Source organism: Apteryx mantelli, unplaced genomic scaffold (assembly GCF_036417845.1).
Source record: "Apteryx mantelli isolate bAptMan1 unplaced genomic scaffold, bAptMan1.hap1 HAP1_SCAFFOLD_92, whole genome shotgun sequence".
Taxonomy (NCBI): domain Eukaryota; kingdom Metazoa; phylum Chordata; class Aves; order Apterygiformes; family Apterygidae; genus Apteryx; species Apteryx mantelli.
Window position 1 is genome coordinate 1 of NW_027118814.1, and position 5,631 is coordinate 5,631.

The window sequence follows — 5,631 nt, forward strand, 5'->3', positions numbered from 1 at the left end:
AAAAGCAGAGCGCTGCGTGTATTCGCTGAGTGGCAGAAAGCAAAGCACAGCGCCTGTTCGCTGCCTGGCCAACAAGCAAAGCGCTCCATCTCTTCGCTGCCTCGCAAACGAAGGAAGCGCTGCGTGCCTTCGGCGCCTAGCAAAGCAGCGCGTGCCTTCGCTGCCTCGCCGCCTAAGAAAGCGCTGCGTGCCTTCTCGCCCTCGCCGCCTAGCAAAGCGCCGTGTGCCTTCGCCGCCTCCCCAATCGCTTCGTGCCTTCGCCGCCTGGCAAAGCGCCTAGCAAAGCGTCCTCAGCCTTCGCTGCCTAGCAAAGCTCCACGTCCGCTCGCCGCCTAGCAAAGCACTGCGTGCCCTCGCCGCCTCCTAGAGCGCTGCGTGCCTTCGGCGCCTGGCAAAGCGCTGCGTGCCCTCGCCGCCTCGCACAGCGCTGCGTCCTTGGGCGCCTGGCAAAGCGCTGCGTGCCTTCGCCGCCTCGCCGCCTAGCAAGGCGCCCTAGCCCGTCCACCACGATCAGATCGCTGCGTGCCTTCGCTGCCTCGCTGCTTAGCAAAGCGCCACGTGCCTTCGGCGCCTACAAAAGCGCCGTGTGCCTTCGGCGCTACTACGGCGTTTGCTAAGCGGCGAGGCGGCGAAGGGACGCAGCGGTGTGTGAGGCGGCGAAGGCAAGCAGCGCTTTGCTGGGCGGCGAGGCGGCGAAGGGCCGAAGCGATTGGGGAGGCGGTGAAGGGACACGGCGCTTTGTTGGGCGGCGAGGGCGAAAGGGACGCAGCGCTTTCTTAGGCGGCGAAGGCACGCGCTGCTTTGCTAGGCGCCCAAGGAACACGGCGCTTTGCTAGGCGGCGACGGCACGCGGAGCTTTGCTAGGCGGCGAGGCGGTGAAGGGACACGGCGCTTTGCTAGGCGGCGAGGGCGAGAAGGCACGCAGCGCTTTCTCAGGCGGCGAGGCGGCGAAGGCACGCGCTGCTCTGCCAGGCGGCGAAGGCACGCCGCGGTGTGTGAGGCGGCGAAGGCACGCACGGCTTTGCCAGCCGCCGAAGGCACGCAGCGCTTTGCTAGGCTGCGATGCGGCGAGGCGCCGAACGCAGGCAGTTCCTTGCTAGGCGCCCAAGGAACACGGCGCTTTGCTTGACGGCGACGGCACGCGCAGCTTTGCTAGGCGCCCAAGGCAGACGACGCTTTGCTAGGCAGCGAGGCGGCGAACGCACAAAGCGATTTGCTCGGCGGTCATTCGCTGCCTCGCACAAGAGCTAACCACTGTGCATGTTGGCTGTCTCACAAACAAGCAGACTGCTGCGTCTCTGCGCTGCCTCGCCAACTAGCAAAGTGCTGCCTCGCTTCGCCTCCACGCCAAAAAGCCATCCGCGATGCCACTGCACCACCTGGTGCACAAGCAAGGTGCTGCATCTCTTCGCTGCCTCGCACAATGAGCAACCACTGTGCATGTTGGCTGTGTCACAAACAAGCAAACCGCTGCATCTCTTCGCTGCCTCGCCAACAAGCAAAGCACTCGATCTGCTCGCCGCCTCGCCAGCATGCAAAGCGCCGCGTCTCTTGGCCGCCTCGCAAACTAAACGCTGCATCTGTTCGCGCATCTGTTCGCTGCCTCGCCAAAAAGCAGAGCGCTGCGTGTATTCGCTGAGTGGCAGAAAGCAAAGCACAGCGCCTGTTCGCTGCCTGGCCAACAAGCAAAGCGCTCCATCTCTTCGCTGCCTCGCAAACGAAGGAAGCGCTGCGTGCCTTCGGCGCCTAGCAAAGCAGCGCGTGCCTTCGCTGCCTCGCCGCCTAAGAAAGCGCTGCGTGCCTTCTCGCCCTCGCCGCCTAGCAAAGCGCCGTGTGCCTTCGCCGCCTCCCCAATCGCTTCGTGCCTTCGCCGCCTAGCAAAGCGCCTAGCAAAGCGTCCTCAGCCTTCGCTGCCTAGCAAAGCTCCACGTCCGCTCGCCGCCTAGCAAAGCACTGCGTGCCCTCGCCGCCTCCTAGAGCGCTGCGTGCCTTCGGCGCCTGGCAAAGCGCTGCGTGCCTTCGGCGCCTCGCACAGCGCTGCGTCCTTGGGCGCCTGGCAAAGCGCTGCGTGCCTTCGCCGCCTCGCCGCCTAGCAAGGCGCCCTAGCCCGTCCACCACGATCAGATCGCTGCGTGCCTTCGCTGCCTCGCTGCTTAGCAAAGCGCCACGTGCCTTCGGCGCCTACAAAAGCGCCGTGTGCCTTCGGCGCTACTACGGCGTTTGCTAAGCGGCGAGGCGGCGAAGGGACGCAGCGGTGTGTGAGGCGGCGAAGGCAAGCAGCGCTTTGCTGGGCGGCGAGGCGGCGAAGGGCCGAAGCGATTGGGGAGGCGGTGAAGGGACACGGCGCTTTGTTGGGCGGCGAGGGCGAAAGGGACGCAGCGCTTTCTTAGGCGGCGAAGGCACGCGCTGCTTTGCTAGGCGCCCAAGGAACACGGCGCTTTGCTAGGCGGCGACGGCACGCGGAGCTTTGCTAGGCGGCGAGGCGGTGAAGGGACACGGCGCTTTGCTAGGCGGCGAGGGCGAGAAGGCACGCAGCGCTTTCTCAGGCGGCGAGGCGGCGAAGGCACGCGCTGCTCTGCCAGGCGGCGAAGGCACGCCGCGGTGTGTGAGGCGGCGAAGGCACGCACGGCTTTGCCAGCCGCCGAAGGCACGCAGCGCTTTGCTAGGCTGCGATGCGGCGAGGCGCCCAACGCAGGCAGTTCCTTGCTAGGCGCCCAAGGAACACGGCGCTTTGCTTGACGGCGACGGCACGCGCAGCTTTGCTAGGCGCCCAAGGCAGACGACGCTTTGCTAGGCAGCGAGGCGGCGAACGCACAAAGCGATTTGCTCGGCGCTCATTCGCTGCCTCGCACAAGAGCTAACCACTGTGCATGTTGGCTGTCTCACAAACAAGCAGACTGCTGCGTCTCTGCGCTGCCTCGCCAACTAGCAAAGTGCTGCCTCGCTTCGCCTCCACGCCAAAAAGCCATCCGCGATGCCACTGCACCACCTGGTGCACAAGCAAGGTGCTGCATCTCTTCGCTGCCTCGCACAATGAGCAACCACTGTGCATGTTGGCTGTGTCACAAACAAGCAAACCGCTGCATCTCTTCGCTGCCTCGCCAACAAGCAAAGCACTCGATCTGCTCGCCGCCTCGCCAGCATGCAAAGCGCCGCGTCTCTTGGCCGCCTCGCAAACTAAACGCTGCATCTGTTCGCTGCATCTGTTCGCTGCCTCGCCAAAAAGCAGAGCGCTGCGTGTATTCGCTGAGTGGCAGAAAGCAAAGCACAGCGCCTGTTCGCTGCCTGGCCAACAAGCAAAGCGCTCCATCTCTTCGCTGCCTCGCAAACGAAGGAAGCGCTGCGTGCCTTCGGCGCCTAGCAAAGCAGCGCGTGCCTTCGCTGCCTCGCCGCCTAAGAAAGCGCTGCGTGCCTTCTCGCCCTCGCCGCCTAGCAAAGCGCCGTGTGCCTTCGCCGCCTCCCCAATCGCTTCGTGCCTTCGCCGCCTAGCAAAGCGCCTAGCAAAGCGTCCTCAGCCTTCGCTGCCTAGCAAAGCTCCACGTCCGCTCGCCGCCTAGCAAAGCACTGCGTGCCCTCGCCGCCTCCTAGAGCGCTGCGTGCCTTCGGCGCCTGGCAAAGCGCTGCGTGCCCTCGCCGCCTCGCACAGCGCTGCGTCCTTGGGCGCCTGGCAAAGCGCTGCGTGCCTTCGCCGCCTCGCCGCCTAGCAAGGCGCCCTAGCCCGTCCACCACGATCAGATCGCTGCGTGCCTTCGCTGCCTCGCTGCTTAGCAAAGCGCCACGTGCCTTCGGCGCCTACAAAAGCGCCGTGTGCCTTCGGCGCTACTACGGCGTTTGCTAAGCGGCGAGGCAGCGAAGGGACGCAGCGGTGTGTGAGGCGGCGAAGGCAAGCAGCGCTTTGCTGGGCGGCGAGGCGGCGAAGGGCCGAAGCGATTGGGGAGGCGGTGAAGGGACACGGCGCTTTGTTGGGCGGCGAGGGCGAAAGGGACGCAGCGCTTTCTTAGGCGGCGAAGGCACGCGCTGCTTTGCTAGGCGCCCAAGGAACACGGCGCTTTGCTAGGCGGCGACGGCACGCGGAGCTTTGCTAGGCGGCGAGGCGGTGAAGGGACACGGCGCTTTGCTAGGCGGCGAGGGCGAGAAGGCACGCAGCGCTTTCTCAGGCGGCGAGGCGGCGAAGGCACGCGCTGCTCTGCCAGGCGGCGAAGGCACGCCGCGCTGTGTGAGGCGGCGAAGGCACGCACGGCTTTGCCAGCCGCCGAAGGCACGCAGCGCTTTGCTAGGCTGCGATGCGGCGAGGCGCCCAACGCAGGCAGTTCCTTGCTAGGCGCCCAAGGAACACGGCGCTTTGCTTGACGGCGACGGCACGCGCAGCTTTGCTAGGCGCCCAAGGCAGACGACGCTTTGCTAGGCAGCGAGGCGGCGAACGCACAAAGCGATTTGCTCGGCGCTCATTCGCTGCCTCGCACAAGAGCTAACCACTGTGCATGTTGGCTGTCTCACAAACAAGCAGACTGCTGCGTCTCTGCGCTGCCTCGCCAACTAGCAAAGTGCTGCCTCGCTTCGCCTCCACGCCAAAAAGCCATCCGCGATGCCACTGCACCACCTGGTGCACAAGCAAGGTGCTGCATCTCTTCGCTGCCTCGCACAATGAGCAACCACTGTGCATGTTGGCTGTGTCACAAACAAGCAAACCGCTGCATCTCTTCGCTGCCTCGCCAACAAGCAAAGCACTCGATCTGCTCGCCGCCTCGCCAGCATGCAAAGCGCCGCGTCTCTTGGCCGCCTCGCAAACTAAACGCTGCATCTGTTCGCTGCCTCGCCAAAAAGCAGAGCGCTGCGTGTATTCGCTGAGTGGCAGAAAGCAAAGCACAGCGCCTGTTCGCTGCCTGGCCAACAAGCAAAGCGCTCCATCTCTTCGCTGCCTCGCAAACGAAGGAAGCGCTGCGTGCCTTCGGCGCCTAGCAAAGCAGCGCGTGCCTTCGCTGCCTCGCCGCCTAAGAAAGCGCTGCGTGCCTTCTCGCCCTCGCCGCCTAGCAAAGCGCCGTGTGCCTTCGCCGCCTCCCCAATCGCTTCGTGCCTTCGCCGCCTGGCAAAGCGCCTAGCAAAGCGTCCTCAGCCTTCGCTGCCTAGCAAAGCTCCACGTCCGCTCGCCGCCTAGCAAAGCACTGCGTGCCCTCGCCGCCTCCTAGAGCGCTGCGTGCCTTGGGCGCCTGGCAAAGCGCTGCGTGCCCTCGCCGCCTCGCACAGCGCTGCGTCCTTGGGCGCCTGGCAAAGCGCTGCGTGCCTTCGCCGCCTCGCCGCCTAGCAAGGCGCCCTAGCCCGTCCACCACGATCAGATCGCTGCGTGCCTTCGCTGCCTCGCTGCTTAGCAAAGCGCCACGTGCCTTCGGCGCCTACAAAAGCGCCGTGTGCCTTCGGCGCTACTACGGCGTTTGCTAAGCAGCGAGGCGGCGAAGGGACGCAGCGGTGTGTGAGGCGGCGAAGGCAAGCAGCGCTTTGCTGGGCGGCGAGGCGGCGAAGGGCCGAAGCGATTGGGGAGGCGGTGAAGGGACACGGCGCTTTGTTGGGCGGCGAGGGCGAAAGGGACGCAGCGCTTTCTTAGGCGGCGAAGGCACGCGCTGCTTTGCTAGGCGC